At 37.9% G+C, this 16,385-nt stretch overlaps 1 protein-coding gene and 1 long non-coding RNA gene across 3 annotated transcripts in view; one reads left to right on the top strand and one right to left on the bottom strand.

Moving 5' to 3' along the window:
• Positions 1 to 16,385, bottom strand: part of Grid2 (glutamate ionotropic receptor delta type subunit 2) — a 1,417,491-nt gene that overhangs the window by 456,421 nt on the left and 944,685 nt on the right. The window lies entirely within an intron of this gene.
• On the top strand, positions 7,825 to 10,732 carry LOC121828000 (uncharacterized). The gene is made up of 3 exons (XR_013049883.1): positions 7,825 to 7,958; positions 10,437 to 10,514; positions 10,595 to 10,732. It is a non-coding gene; the product is annotated as an uncharacterized LOC121828000 (long non-coding RNA).

Below are 16,385 nucleotides of genomic sequence, written 5' to 3'. Positions count from 1 at the left end.
ATAAAAGCCAGAGGACATGTGCTGTGTGAATATGTCTTCTAGATATGACAGGGACGCTGCACCTAGGAAATCTAAAACATGGCTGCCTAAACTAGACTCACACAGTTCCGACATAGTTGATATCCCCATGTCTGTAGGGGAAATCTCATGGGGCTCCATCCCTAGATGAATAGTACAAGTAACTAGTGACTGCTGTGAGAGGGAGAATTGGTATTCCTGAAGCATGGGACCCCTACTCTGTTATCAATTTCCAAATGATCAGCTCGGAAATCACATACATACAAGCAACAAGAAACACACTCAGCAGATTGTATTTATATATTTATTAATACTCACACAGAGATGCACATCACAACAATTAGATAACTAACTAGAGGAGAAGAATCCATTCATTTTAAAGGGTGTGAGGGAGGAGTTAGAGAGAGGAGAAAGAGGAAATGATGCAATTATATTTTAATCAAATAAAAAATAACAAATTATTTGGTAAATACAATATGTAACTAGTTACCAGTGAGTATTCTAATGTGTTATTTCGTTTCAGCTTTCTAAATGTATTAGTTTTAGAAGATCCTGGTGTTACAGGCCACACCCAAAGGCCGGACTCTATTCATAAAAGGAAATGAAGTTACTAAGTCTATTCCTTCTGAAATTTTCTGTAGCAAAATATAGTGTTTTTTGAGGTAGTGAGGAAGATAATTGAAGTTTTTCAGGGAAGCTCTCAATAGTGGAGAGAAGAAAGCCCCACCTAGCAGGTAAAGACCCAGGTGTCGGGAGAACAGTGTCACAGCAGGATGTCATGTGACCACTTCTTGAACAGCAAGACCTTATCAAACCTGCTGGAACTAACACTGCCCTAAGTGTCCTTTGCTTCATTATTTGTTCCTATACCAACTCGTGATGGATTTTTACAGTGACACTTTTGAAAATTCCATGTAAAGCTAGAGAAGAGAATAGATGCTCTCTTAGAATTTACCAACCTAACTTGAGATTATCTGATCTTTCCCCACCCCTCAGCCCATGAAGAATTGCCACCATGGGTAAGCAGCTGCCTCCAGGAGTCACGATTCACTCCAAACTGCTGGACTCCCTCCTTGGGTGTATTTTGCTTTGTGATGAAAGATCCCCCTCTGTTCTTTTTATAATAGATGACTATTTCATTTAATTTTCATTTTATTGTGCGGATAGTGTGCATGCATGTTTGTTTATGAGTCTGCGTTTGTGTGGGCACAGGTATATGTGCCAAACTACACATGTAAGTATGGACTACACTTGTAAGTGTATGTGAAAGCTGGAAGTTGACTTTGGATGTTTTCTTTGATTGCTCTCAATTTCATCTATTGGTGATAACATCTCCCAACTGAAGCAAGAAACTGTGGATCTAGCTAGCCAACTTTCCATGAATATTTCACATTCCTGCCTCCCAGGTATTGAGATTACAAGCACTTATATTACTTGCCTGATTTTTAACATGAGGTCTGGGGATCCAAACTCCCATCCTCATGCTTGCTGAGCTATCTCCCCAGACCCCCAAATCTTTACTTCACCTCGTCTCTGAATTCTTTCTCTGACAGTCCATCACAAGAACCTGGAAACAGAATAGAAAACTCAATTTTCCTCTTCTCTCTCTCTTTCCTCCTCTCGCTCTTCCTCTCCCCCTCTCTCTCCCTGTTCCTCTTTCTCTCTATATATATATTTCTCTCTCAGACACCACAGCCCTCTACCATGTCAATAATTTCATTCATTAACTCATTAAATCACTCAATAAATATTTAAGAAGTGCTTACAATGTGTCAAGTACAGTTCTCAATTCCATGAACAAACCTGACAAAGAATTCCACTTTTAGCTAAAATATGGTGTGTCTGTGTGTTGCCTTGGTTGTCTCATGAAGGGAATGACGCAATTAGCAATAAGCATAATTATTGTGGAAATTTCATTCTTTGTCAGAGACAAATAAATTAGTTAAAAATATTTAGCACAAATTCTGAGAGTATTTCTATAAAGAATGAGGGCTTTTACAGAAAAAGAATAAAGTGGTGTTCTTCAGTGCTGGGAAAGGTAAATGGGGAGATACTGGCCAGTTGGCATAAACTTTCCATAATAAGTAAGATCTGGGGGTTCTAATATGTAACATGTTCACCATGGTTAGTGACAATCTGTTTTACTTCATATGTTAATTGAGTTGTTATGCTAATCAACATGCATGTATATCAAGCTATTAGTTCTTAAACTCATGGCTTTGGAGTGCTAGGCAAGTGCACTATCTGTGAGCTAAAGCCTAGCTCCTCTTTGAAGCAATAGCTAAGTTGCTCAGTCTAGCCCTGAACTGGCTATGTATAGCTCAGTCAGGCTTCAAACTCACCATCCTTCTACCTTCTTTGTGAAAGCAGCAAATAGCATGTTCAGCTGGAAATTTGCCAATTATAATTCAATAAATCCAAGTTAAAAGAAAAAAATGTATAGAAGGTGGGGGGTTAGTTGCAGTGTTTAGTAAGACAGAACATGACCCATGAAGAAGACAAATCAAAGTATAGGGAAGCAATGAAAGAGTTAACAAAGTTGGCAAACTGGTTTTTTGTTGTTGTTGTTTTTGTTTTTGTTTTGTTTGACTTGAGGGAAAAAATCTTTAGATGAGAGAGTTAAGCAAATATTTTCATGACCAGTGAGGTATGCCTATAATAAAGAGACCCAGAATGGAGACAAATATGATAGAGATAAGGTATAAAAAAATAAAAGGAAGTGTCACCATATGGCATTTTTTAAGGCATAAGAATAATGTGAGATCTTGCTCTTTTGGACTAGCTCCAAAATCCCGGAGTCTTATGATCTTGACTATAGCATCCTGCTAGATGTAGGTTGAGGCAAACAGGCTTAGCAGATATAGTAGATATGTGCAACTCAGGACTGGCTTCTCATCAAATCAAAAGATCATTAGTAACAGTTCAATTAACTACCTTTGGTAGTAATTCTAAACCAATTGCTTTCTGAGGCTGTAAGAACTCAGTCTGGGTGCTGGAGAGAGGACTTCTCTGTGTAGTGTATTTTGCTATTTCAAGGCCTTTAGTTCAGTTCCTAGCTCCTTTGCCAGGCTTCTCACATCTGCCCACAACCCATCTCCTTGGGTCTGATATCTCTGGCCTGTGCAGGGACCTGTACTGACATGTACGCACCCCTCCACAAACAAATATTAATAATTAAAAAATAAAAATAAATCTTTAAAAAAAGGAACTCAAGCTGATTTTAGTTTAACAGTTTCTTCTGTTACTCCGTGAAAGCTTAAGAGATACTTAATGCACACTCATAAGTGATTATCATATTGCTCCAAAAATATGTTTCCTCTTTGTGAATTTGATGTGGATTAATATTCCTCACTAATTCCATACAAAATAATATCTGAGTCAGATTTCATTGGCTTGTTATGTGTTGGGATTTTTTTCTTTACTTTGTTAATAAAAATGTAAGTTAGATACACTAAGAAGACTTAAGAGCCGTTGGTAACAATGAATTATATCCTTCTCTTCAGAAGCCAGAAGAAACTAAGCAAGCGTCCTTGTAGATGTATAGAAAAGGCACACTGAGTCATCCCAATATCCTTTATTCCAGAATGTTCTGTTCTGTGGCTGACTGCTGAGAGCAAGGCATAGTGACTGTCACTTCAAGCCATTCTTCTGCAGAAGAACCCATTTGAAGCATGACTGCTGAAGGAGAAAGTCACAGCCGAGAGTGACAGCTCTCTCTGCTCCATTATGTCCCTTTTGAAGCCTGCACAGCTCAGAGATGACAGAATCTAAGGCGGTTCAGGAGATGCCAATGCCTTTCCCTTGTGGATCATTTTCATGTTCCAAATATCATTACATAAACAGAGTGATATAGATAATAGAGAAATAGGACTTTAAAACAGAATTCTGAACTTTTCCCAGCAAATGATCAACCATCCTATATCTTAGTGACTAAAGTTTCTAATGTTGCATTTTATAAGCTATGAAATAACTATTTTAAACTCCAGTTAAATTTTATATTTGAGCACTGGTCACTGGTTTATACTCTTTTATACAAATTACAGTTATTAATGAGACTCCCATGCTTTCCTATGCACTTGGGCTTTCACTGCATATTTAAATATTAACACAACTGATTAAGATGCAGAAACATGAGTGGCGAAGCTAATGAAAATACTTGGCTCTTGTCTTGTCTTGTTTCTGTATTATATCATCAAAATTCCAATTAGCAACCTGAGACTACAGCATGACTTCCTATGTGTATTTTAGTTTACTTACAGAACCTTTGGTGTAAGAGGTTTGGGGAAATGATTACTTTTAGCATTAAATGGAAACAGATTTGGTTAAGTAATAATTTCTGGTGAATTTGTAAAGGGCATGCTGCCTACACTAACTCAAATTTTACTCCCCTACTCTCAATTTAGGCATTTACAATTAATCAAAAAATTGATGTTCTTTTTTGTTTCAGTCTTGTATCTGCTGGTTCACTTGATTGCTTCATCATGCTAATGAGCTCAAGGTCAAAAGTTTTTGTCCCTGTATGAGCCAGCTGTGCCTGAAGGAAATTTGGTTCTGAAGTTTCAAAACACAGGCCAATTTTCAGTCAAATACTTGCATTATAAGGTAGTGTAAATACATCACCTTGGAGTATCACAAAAACTCAGATTAATCTGCATTCACAGTAATATTGCAGTAGCAGGAGTGGGACATTGACTGCTGTATTTACATTTTCCCCTCAGTGAGACTGCAGATTGCTGAGGTTCAAGTCCTATGTATGCTCGGCTGGATAAAGCCAATTAATGAATCAGCACAGGGCAGGAAGCAAGGATGGAGCATAGGAGGATATAGTGTTTGCTTCTGAGACTAGTGAGGGAGAATGAAAGCAGAGAAGATGCATGTGCAAATGCAGTCCCAATTCTTCCAGCTAAAGAAAGTTAATTTCTCACATTCCTACAAGGACCAACTCATCCTTCTCTTTCTTAGCCAAGATTCTTACAGAACATTTCCTTTCCTCTCTGTTTTACTGACTTGTTTCAACCTTCTCAAATCTGTTTTTTGCTTCAACAATTCCAAAGTTCACACTAACAATGGGTTTTCACATTTAGATTATCCTCATAGTACCTAAACACTCAACAGCATTTAGCCCTGTTAATTGCTCCTTCCTCTTTGCATTAACTTTTATCAACTCCCTTGTTCATTCCCACACATTTCTGAACATATCTCAAACTTTTTCAATGATCAGCTGTCAATCATCAGTTGTTAATTGTTGAACTTTCTCAGTATTTTGTCCTGGGTTCTTCTTTTCATGTATTCTCCTACTGGATAATCTTAAACAGAAACCTCCATTAATATTTATCTAAACTATATCCTGATTGTGGTGGTTTGAATAGGTATGGCCCTTATAGACTCATGTGTTTAAATGCTTGGCCTATAGGAGTAGCACTATTAGGAGGTATGGCCTTGTCAGAGTAGGTGTGGCCTTGTTGGAGGACATTTGTAAATGTAGGGATAGGATATGAGGTCTCATTTATGCTCAAGTTATGCTCAGGATGGGTCAGTTTCCTTCCTCTTGCCCGTGGATCAAGATGTAGACCTCTCAGCTACCTCTCCACCACCATGTCTGCCTGACTGCTACCTTGCTTCCCATCATGATAATAATGGGCTAAACCTCTGAAAGTAAGCCAGCCCCAGTTAAATGTTTTCATTTATAAGAGTTGCCATGGACAAGGTGTCTCTTCACAGCAGTAGAAACCTAAGACAGAAGTTAGTATCAGGCACTGGTGTAGCTTTATGTTTTCCAGCATCATAGATGAATTTCTGAAACAGTCTTATTAAATAAGAAACACAGGGCCAAATACAGGGGTAAAAGCTGTAGAAATCAGAGTGATAGCAATCAAGTCACCTTAGCTCACCACATCACCATAGCTTCCCAAGAGAACCAGTTTCTTCCTATCTAACCTGCACCTTTATTCCCTTGCTTTTCTGCCTTCTCATTGGCTCTTAACCCAGCCACCTCACTTCCTCATCACTGCCTGTCTATACAGACCTCCAGGTGTCTATGGTTGGTACTGGGATGAAAGGGATATTACCACACTTGGCTGTGTCCTTGAACAGAGAGAGAGACTCTGCCTGCCATGTGATCAGATTAAGGGCATGTGACACCACCGCCTGACTTCTATTTATGGCTGGCTATGTCCTCTGATATCCAGGCAAACTTTATTTATTAACATACAAATAAAATATCACCACATAGCCTGGTCTGCAGCTACTCAGACCCAAGTAAACACACAGAGGCTTATATTAATTAAAACTACTCAGCCATTAGTTCAGGCCTACCACTGACTAGCTCTTATGTTTAAACTCAGCCTATTTTTGTTGATATATATTGCCACGTGTTCCATGGCTTTACCGGTGTGCCATTACAATTAGCATTTTATTAAACCAGTGTACAACAGCATTATCCCACAGCAGACTGGGGTATTGCTGTGATAGATCTGACCATGTTTTTGCTTGGAGGAATTGGACTTTGGGTTGAGAAAGCAATGAAATACTTTAAGTGCTGCTTAATGGGTCACCCTAGAAGGAATATGGGAGACAGTGGTGCTGAAGGTGTTTTGAACTTTAGGGGCCTGCTTTAAGACCTTCAGTGGAGAATTTTAGTATATTGCCTAAAGATAATTCTTGTGATATTTTGGTGAAGAATGTGGCTGCTTTCCCCCTTTATCCAAATATTTTGCCTGAGGCTAAAGTAAAGGAATTTAGATTAATTCCATTGGCAGAGGAAATCTCAAAATAGCCTAGTACAGACTCTGCTGTATTAGTGTTAACTCTAATGAAGATTTATAATGAAAAGGAGCAAGCTGAGAAAGTAAAAATACAAAATATACAATTTGAGGAGAAGAGGGGCAGCAGAAAGTGGAATGGAACAAGATCCTGTGTTTAAAAAGATAAACAGATGAGGAAATGTAATAAAGGGAGTAGTGATCTCAGGGAAAGATCCTACCCAAATAACTTTCCAGCTTGTGAAAAGAGATTAAAGAAAAGCTTAGGTCCAGGCATGGTGGTGCATACATTTAATCCCAGTACTCAGAAAGCAGAGGCTGGCAGATTTTTGAGTTTGAGGCCAGCCTGGTCTACAGATTGAGTTTGAGGACAGTCAAGCCTAGACAGTGAAGGAAAGTATCAAAACTAGAAAGCTGATAAAGATACAATTGAACAAATGGGACATATTCCAGCCCCAGCAAGCAACAGAAACTTGGCAGCTTCAGCCATATGGTTCCAACTTTAGAGTCAAGGACAGAAAACAGGGTTATGGAATCTCCCTCTATGACTAAGGACATCTACTTGGGCCAGACATGTATCAGGGGTGTCCCTGAATGGAGGCCTAGAGAGACCATTGTGTGAAGTTGTGCAGGTAAAGCCTGTATTGCCTTGGAGACCCCAAGATTTTAGAGATGCCAAAGCTATGTGATATGTGCCAAGAAAATTGCTAGAAGGGGTGGAATCAGCCAAAGACAACGAAGTATGTTTCAGTGAGCAAAGCTGAAAGGAGTGGGAGATCTGAAGAGTGCTTCAACATCAGACATGGAGATGCTGAATTTGGAGTTTTCCCTGCTGGTTTTTGGTCTTGCTTTGTTCCAGTATTTCCCCACTGTTAACTTTTTCCTCCATTTTGGAACAGTAATATATTCCTGTGCCATTATATGTTGGAAGTATGTGATCTCCTTTGTTTTTTAATTTTGATTTTATAAGGGATTACAGTAAAAAGATTTCATGAATCTCAGAAGAGACTTTGAACTTTGGACTTTTAAACATTGTTGGGACTGTGATAGACTTTTAAGGTTAGACTAAATACATTTTACTTCATGTTACAGCCATAAATAGAAACTACATCGAACACAAAAGAAAATAGATTGACTTCAAAGAGCTTTGGACCCATATGAGAGTAGTCAACAGACACGGTAAGTAAATAATAGATCTGTGTGTGCACATGCATATAGCTTGGTAAATAAAACATATAGTGTGCTAATGTGAGAAAAGAAAGCAGAGGATGAGGAAAGGTGACATACATGTAGAGCAGAAAACTAGACTTTTCAGATAGAGTGGACATTTAAAAAAATCTGTTTGTGGCTGGGTAAACTACTCTATCTATTTTAGACATAACTGTCATTCCCCCCACCCCAGAAATCTTGAAGTTGTGCATGTTTCAAAATTCTTTGAATAGGGAATATTTTATAATGAAATTGTTTTTATTTCATGATGCAGGAAAGGAAGCTAGGCATCAGCTATCTAGGTTATAAGAAGAATTTCTGGCAAAAAGTGTTATTTCATGGTAACATTTGTTTTTATATACATTTCAGGGAAGTCTAGTTTTCAATAAGTTCCCCCAAATTATTCACAAACTTGGCATTTCTATTGTATTCTTACTATTTTCCCCTCACATCACTGCCTTTCTCCACTATGTAAATTTATTCAACTCTAGTTTTAGACGTTAGAAATTGTTTAGCAGTGTACGGGAAACACAGACTTCCTTGTTTTCATTAAATAAGGAATGTTGAAGCTGTCTGCTTCTTGTGAGTTTACAATTTGCATAAGAAGGAACAGTGGCCTGTTCCTGGAAATGTTTCAATCAGCCAGGATCAACACTGAAAAAAGAATGCTGTTCTATCAAGCCCTTCATTTTCATGGAAATGAATGTGAACTCTGGAAACAAGAACAGAATTGCTTTCCAACTCTAATGGGTTCACAAGTCATGCCAGCCAGTTCTGGTGGCACAAAACTCAACTTAGATTATACACACATACACACACACATGCACACACACACTCACGCACGCATGCTGCACATGCACACACACGTGTGCGCTCACACTGCAATCTAAGAAGGTCTTTGCCAAAGTTCTTGTAAACAAACCACCATTTAAACAGATTGTTTCTAATACTGGAAATGGGCTTGCAGAATAGCTAATAGATCTTATCAGATCACTATAACCCAGGTAGTAAAGAATCTACTTTATTATGTTGTTTTCATTACTCTGTCTGTTAAATAACCTGTGAAGTGGGAATATCTTCAAGGTTTTTGGCTCAAATGGAACAATTATCCTTGACATTGCAGAATAAAGCTTTAACACTATAATGAACTACCAGTGAGTTCTGCTTCACAGACATGACACTATTTTGAAAACAAAAATCTCTAACAAGGAAAGCAAAGTTGTAAGATATCAGAAAGTAATTAGTATAATGCACTTGTAAATTTATATTTTCAAAACTAATTTGAAAAAAAATGACATCTGGAGTGACAGCTGAGGATGAAATGTAGGGCCCTTGTTTCCTGTGAGTGTTCTTCAGTGCATAAGAGAAATAAAAAGTGGTTTGTATTAACACTAAGATGAAGAATATTTTGAATGAAATAATTGACAACTTAAAATGATGAGAGTTATCTTTTAATTTAAATTGTAAAAATATCCTATTCTCAGGTTAAAATACAATGGGTTGTAGAATCTATATCAAGATTTGTAGAAGCAGCAACCACACAGTTGAGCTTTAGGAGAGGCAGGAAACAATGTGAGGCAAACAACAACTTAAACAAGGAATTACTGGGCTGTGAAGGAATATAAATTTTAAGTTGATTTCAAATAAGGAGGGCATACATGCCAAGAGAACACTAAGACACTAAAGTGGTTTGCTGAATGTTTCCCATGTGAAAGAGCTGTAATATCATTTCTTCTTCCTGGAAATATGCATTTTTATCACATGTAAAAGATAAAAATCTCTCTTTAAGCATATACCAACTCAGAATGTTCTTACTTGTGATTCACAAAGACAGTATGAAAATTTAAATAAACAAAGTCAAACTGTCACAAATTCTTTACATTGGGTTTACAACACATCTATATTGAATCCAATATGTAAGTGCTTTTATTCTGAAATGAGAGCCATTTGGAAAATAGGATTTGTTGACCAATAGGCTGACTTACATACTTATAGGACAGGGTGTTAGTCACAACACAGGGATTCTGAGCCAAAAACATACCTCATGGTTTATATTCTAAGAAACAGGGTTTTTTTTTTTTTTTTTTTAAATTTCAAATTTCACTACACAAATTTTTAAAACTTCATTGCACTTCCCCCAAAAATCACTGGTTTGGAAAACAAATACTAACAGAAAACAAGAACTGTTAACCTTGCAAAAAGGAAAATTAACCTGCCTGCATGATATACTGGTGTAACAGTAACACAAATGTTTTAGAAGTATTCATCTAATCTCTGCTTGGATTTGAGGCCCACTCCACAAGATGCAACCCATGCCTGACACTGCTCAGGGGGCCAAGAACCTGAGTTTAGACAGGACATAGGTGTAGGGGAAAACCAAATATTATGGTTCTGTTAAAGGAGCATGACAATAAAATGAATTTTAACAACATTCTTCTATACCTACAGATCATTGCCATACCCACCCATCATCAGAGAAGCTTTTTGCAGAAGATGGGAGCTAATGCAGAGACCCACAACTGGCCTGTGAGTGAGATACTTTGGAATACTATGTCCTAAATGCCCTAAATGTGATGACTTAATCAAACCCCTCCTCTGTGGTTCAGGGTGCTATGGAGAAGAGGAGGAAGAAAGACTGAGAGTCAGAGGAAATGGATGACACCAAGGAAAGAGTATCTTCCCAACACAACAGGACTGATGCACATAGGAACTCAGCGACTGTGGCAGCATGTACCACTTGCACAAGTTCAAGTCAGATACAGTGCCAGTACGGGGAGAGAGAGAGAGAGAGAGAGAGAGAGAGAGAGAGAGAGAGAGAGAGAGAGAGAGAGAGAGAGAGAGAGAGAGAGAGAACACTATCTCCTATCCCTAAGCAGAGGCTAGCTCCAATTAACACCCGCTTACAAAGTAAGAATTTGTTATCTTCAGTGGAGTTTCACTGGATATGTTAACCACACTCAAGGGCAGGCCCCATACCCAGCAGTAGATGGCCAACAAAAAATGAACTCAATGGCATTTTTTGTAGACATTTTTTCTCATATTGTTTTGTGTGGGCTTTTTTTTTCTTTGTTTTATTTTTCATTCTGGGGTTTTGTTTGCTTGCTTTCTAAAGAAAGAGAGAAAGAAAAGGTTGGATTTGTGTGGTTAGGGAGGTGGGAAGGATCTAGGAGAAGATGGGGAGGGGAAATCATGGTCAGAATATATGGTATGTAAAAAACTATTTTCAATAAAAATATACATAAAGGAAAACAAAACAAGTTTATTGCCAGAATATTGATTGGTTCTATTCATATAATGAACATAAAAGAGTGAATTAATATAACTATTTTTTCCACATCACATAAGCTCACCCCCAGCCAACCTTTGTCATTTTTATTATAGTAGCTTCTGTTCCACTACTCTGTGCTGAGTGGATGTTTAAAAACTCCCCCTGAAAGTGCATGAGATCACCAGCCTGCTGGGAGCATCTCTGTTTCTCCACTGTCCCAGAGCTGCTGCCCCTGGAGGAGGCCTCACCTGCTCTTCAGAAAAGTTTCACTGAATTCCGCTCTTGGTTACTTTCCCTTATGGAGAGCGAGTTACAGAAATATCTCAATTCCTCTAACTTCTATGTTCACAGTCCATGTCTGAACATCAGACTTCAGTATAGCCTGTGGTAATTCAGAACACTGTTGGGATGAAAGGAGTGCATAATCTCAACCTTGGGAAAACTTTAAGGAATCAAAAGCTTCTTTGTAAGACCATCATCATGTCTTAGCCTAACCAGGAAAATCTTTCTCTGCCTCCATCCCTCGAGCTCATGATTATTTGGAGAGTTCAAGCCCTGGCTTCACCCTGACTCTCTCTTTGAAAGGGCCCTTTGTTTTGTGTTTGTTGCTGTTGTTTTTCACTGTTGTGCTTTATTTAAGCAAGACAGGGACAAAATAGTAACAGGCAAAATCCTAATGTGCAAATCACATCCATTTTCATGCTAGAGACATGAAGATAATTGGGTAGATGAGCTAATATTGACTTAAATTAATTACTGGAGGTATAATCCCAGTGCAGTACTACAGGACAGAGAAGCAGCATTAATTCCAGATGGAGAGGTGTGAGGCTATGGCCTTGGATGGCATGACCTTTACACCATGAGCCGATGATTAACTTGTGATTCTGACCTGTGACTCTGGGGAGCGGTCTTATGCGTAGGTTAGATATACAGTCTATCAAGAGCAGACGATTTTGTGTGGAAGTTATTAAATTAATCCAATCAGGAGGTAATAGAGCCTTAATTTCCTATGAACAATACTGGATCAATTATGCTGGTGGTGCCTGTGAAATCAACCTGGTTTCTCCCATGTTTGACTGTTCTCAGACTGAAAGCTTTTTACTTGTGTCATGATTTTCAGGGATTTTTATATTATTCTCATCATATTTTTTTTCTTTTTATATATCCAAGCCACATAAATGTACCACCTCAGCCACTTTTTAGTTTGGGCTAGCATTTTCCTCAATTAAACCTTTCTCATTATTAGAAAATCCCCTGAAAACCTCCCCACACCCCTGTATCCTCACTCTACCCCATAGAAACAGCACACATACTTTAGCACATGCTTCCCTTGGGAATTATGGACACTGACCCCTTTGGAAACTTGAATTTATTTCCACGTGGTACTGCAGTTCTTTCCTGTCAGCAGAGTAAGCTGTACAGCTACAGTCACTCTTTTGTTGCTAGTGCTCTCTTCCTATAGGCTTTGCCCCACAACTCTCCCCATTACAGTAAGAGACAGCTGTCCTGAGTTGAGAAAAAAATTTTTTTTTTTCTGGAGCTGAGGACCGAACCCAGGGCCTTGCACTTGCTAGGCAAGCACTCTACCACTGAGTTAAATCCCCAACCCCGAGAGAATATTTTTATTCTGTCCAGATGGAAAGTTCTTCGAAATCCCTTGAAGAAATGTACTAGCAAATATCTCTGAAGTGACAACAATCCATTACATGAGTGTAGTCATATCACAAAGGCTGTGTAATATCACATTCTTTAATGCCTAGTCTAACACTGCAGCCTCACCTACTTAGACATCTTTGTTTACTTTAATAAAAATGTCAGGTAGACACTCTGCCATTACAGTGATGTCATTCTTCTTTAAAGGCACTACATAGATGGAAGTGGAAATTGTGCACTATCCCAAGTGATTTTCTTTGATTTGCTAATCTCTTCTTCTACTTGAACACACACACACACACACACACACACACACACACACACACACACACACCACACCACACACCACACACACACACACACACATACACACACACACACACACACACACACACACACACCACTGGCTCCCTAGTCTAGACAAGACGATTAGTATGTTATTTTGGTTTAGTTTGATGGTTTCCATGTGTGTCTCCTGTTTGCTTTCCAACAACAAGCATTCCACTAATGCAGTGAAAACACCTATCTGCATTCTTGGCAGTGTGTAGTTAAAGTACCACAAAGCAATGGCAGGGCTCTTCGGTTGAGACTGGTGTTATTTCTTGATTCTCTCTGTGAAAACATCTTTTCTCTTTCTTATTGAACATCAAAGTACTTATCAAAGGCTTATCTGAAGTGTGTGAGCAATCTGAATTTTCCCAAAGAGAAGCTATGATTTCCCAAGGAAAAGAGAAAGCACCATGAAGATCACAGCCTCGTGGTGTTGTCTCATCTCTTTGAGCTGTGTTTTAAAGCTTTCTAGACTTCGTCTTTTCCCACAATTTCTCTGATATAATAAATTCCCAGTTATTATGGATCAGGTATCAGGATTCTCTCTTATAGACATAAATCCCAATACTACCTTAAAATATAAGCTATTTCTAAATTTTAATTGAAATTTAAATATTATTAAAGACGAAATTGAACAAGTATATGCATTCTCACTTAAACAGGTCATTCTAAATATCAGTAATGATCTTAATTTTTTTCACTTGAACCATATTTTTAAAATGTTTTTTAAGATTGTGTAATAGTCATTTTAAAGTTACTACTCATGAATACAATATAAACATGAGGAATAAGAACAAGTCAACTAACTACTGTACTTAATTTAGAGAAGTATTTTTAAAAACCTTGAAATTAAATTAGTTATGATGTAAAAATATTTGTTCATGAAACCACAAGACTCTTTCATTGTTATGGTTTAGATCTTGTTTGATAAAGCAAAGACAGAAGAAACAAAATCAAGTATCTAAACTGATGTCATGTTGATAATGCTTCTATGTATACATGTATGTATATATGTATGCTTAGGTGGCTGGGTGGATGAATATATAGATATTCTGACAGGAAATATGTAGGTAGATTTTTCTGTCCCTCCTGACAGCTCCCAGACTTATTATTAATTATTATGACACAGAGACTTATTATTAATTATGAAAGCTCTGCCAATAGCCTAGGCTCCTTTCTAACTAGCTCTTACCACTTAAATTAACCTATTAATTTACTTTCTGTCTCGTGGCTTATTAGCTTTACTCTGCACTGTCCACGCCCCTGCTTCCTCTGGCTTTAGCTGATGACTCTCCACATCTCCACCCTTCTTCTTCTCAGACTCCTCTCTGCCCAGAAAATCCTGCATAGTGATAGGCCATTCAGCTTTTTATTAAACAAATCGGAGTGAAAAATCTTCACAGTGTACAAGAAGATCATTCCACATGAGAAACATAAGTCTATCGATCAAAGAGTATCATCTTAGCACTGACTCCTGTGTCCTGATCTCCAGTGGGGATCATGGCCTGGCTACTCTCACTCTGTCAGGCAGTTATAGGGGATCGCACACTTATTAACACTAAGTCCAAGAGTAGAAGCTAATACTTTGGTACATCTTCTCTATTGACCCACAAAGATCCTTGCGCCAAATTGTAAATAAGTCTCTGAAAAGTGGGTTTTAATTCCCTCACTCCATCCTACCTAATGTAAATAATAGCTCTAGGGGAAGAGGCCTGTAAATCCCTCCTAATAAATCTAGCTTCTTGGATGTGTTTGCTATTTAATCATACTTTTGAAGCTTTATGTGTAAGAAGTCCAGAATATGCAGAAAAATAAAAATATTCACATGTAATCATCACCATCAAATTGTGACTAACACAATTTGTTTCTTTTAAGACTATTGTATAGTTAAATATATTATTTGTTTTATTAGAAATGCATATAAGTCTAGTGAAATCTTTAAAATTAAGTTTTAGATACACATTCATATATGTACAGAGGAGGCCACACATGGTGGCGCCCTGCCTTTAATGCCAGCACTCTAGAAGCAGAGGCAGCTGGATCTCCATGAGATGAGAGTAGCCTGATCCACATAGTGAGTTCTGGGACAGTCAGAGCTGCATAGTAAGATCCTGTCTCAAAGATCATATGTAAGTAAATAAATAGTATTGTTGTATATGAATAATCAAAGCACTTGAAAATATTTTATTGTTAATTTTGAATTTTGGAGTTGTGTGTGCATATGTGCGTGCTTGTGTGTGTGTGTGTGTGTGTGTGTGTGTGTGTGTGTTCACTATTTTGGCCCTGCTTTGTTTGAGCTAGTTTGTCAGTTAGAGGCCAAGCACAACTGAAAACTGAAGACAGGCTTTTCCCGGGACCTGAGGTTAATAATTCCAAAATGTATTCCCTGTGTACAGAGCATGATGATAAGTTGATTCTCCTTAATAAGCCCCTTGAAAATGACAAAATAACTAAACTTATTAATTTTGACAGTTTCAAAATGACTGAGCCTGTAATTCCACAAATAACTACAAATTAAATATGTGAATGTCTCTAAGTTGGGGGAGAAAGAGTTCCTAAGGGAGGGGGGGTGAAGAAGACAGAATAAAGAGGAGGGTAAAATATCATGGATAATATTCTCATATGTGGAATTCAGATTTAAACACTTATGTATGTATATATGCAAATGTGCATGTAGATACTCATAAATGACATGAAAGCCAAAGGGGAAATGAAGGGAAGGAAGGTACCACCTAGAATGACAGGGAGGTGGGGCAGTACAGAGGCAGATATGAGCAATGGACAATGATACACATGTTTGAAACAGTCATGAGAGTTCTTATCTATAAGCATTACTAAAAATGTTATAAAATTTGAGCGAAAATAATAAATAGCACATTAAAAAGTGCTCATTTGGGATGTAAGGAAGGTTTAAGGTTCAGCATTTAATATCACACAAACATATTGTCTGTTATTATGAGATACTTCCTTTGTATGTTGAAGCAAATTTTATGACATGCATGACAAGCTACCAAAGCAGGACTTGAATACCTTCTGAAGAGTTAGTTCTTCAAGGCGAACGTATTCACATGGAAGTAGCAGTGTATGCTTGCCTTTTATGCCATGTTAGCATTTGTGTTAACGTGGATGGAAATGTTCTGAGTGTT

The sequence above is a fragment of the Peromyscus maniculatus genome, chromosome 3 (assembly GCF_049852395.1).
Source record: "Peromyscus maniculatus bairdii isolate BWxNUB_F1_BW_parent chromosome 3, HU_Pman_BW_mat_3.1, whole genome shotgun sequence".
NCBI classification, from domain to species: Eukaryota; Metazoa; Chordata; class Mammalia; order Rodentia; family Cricetidae; genus Peromyscus; species Peromyscus maniculatus.
Note: the sequence above shows the minus strand (reverse complement) of the source record. Positions and strands in the feature narration are given on the sequence as shown.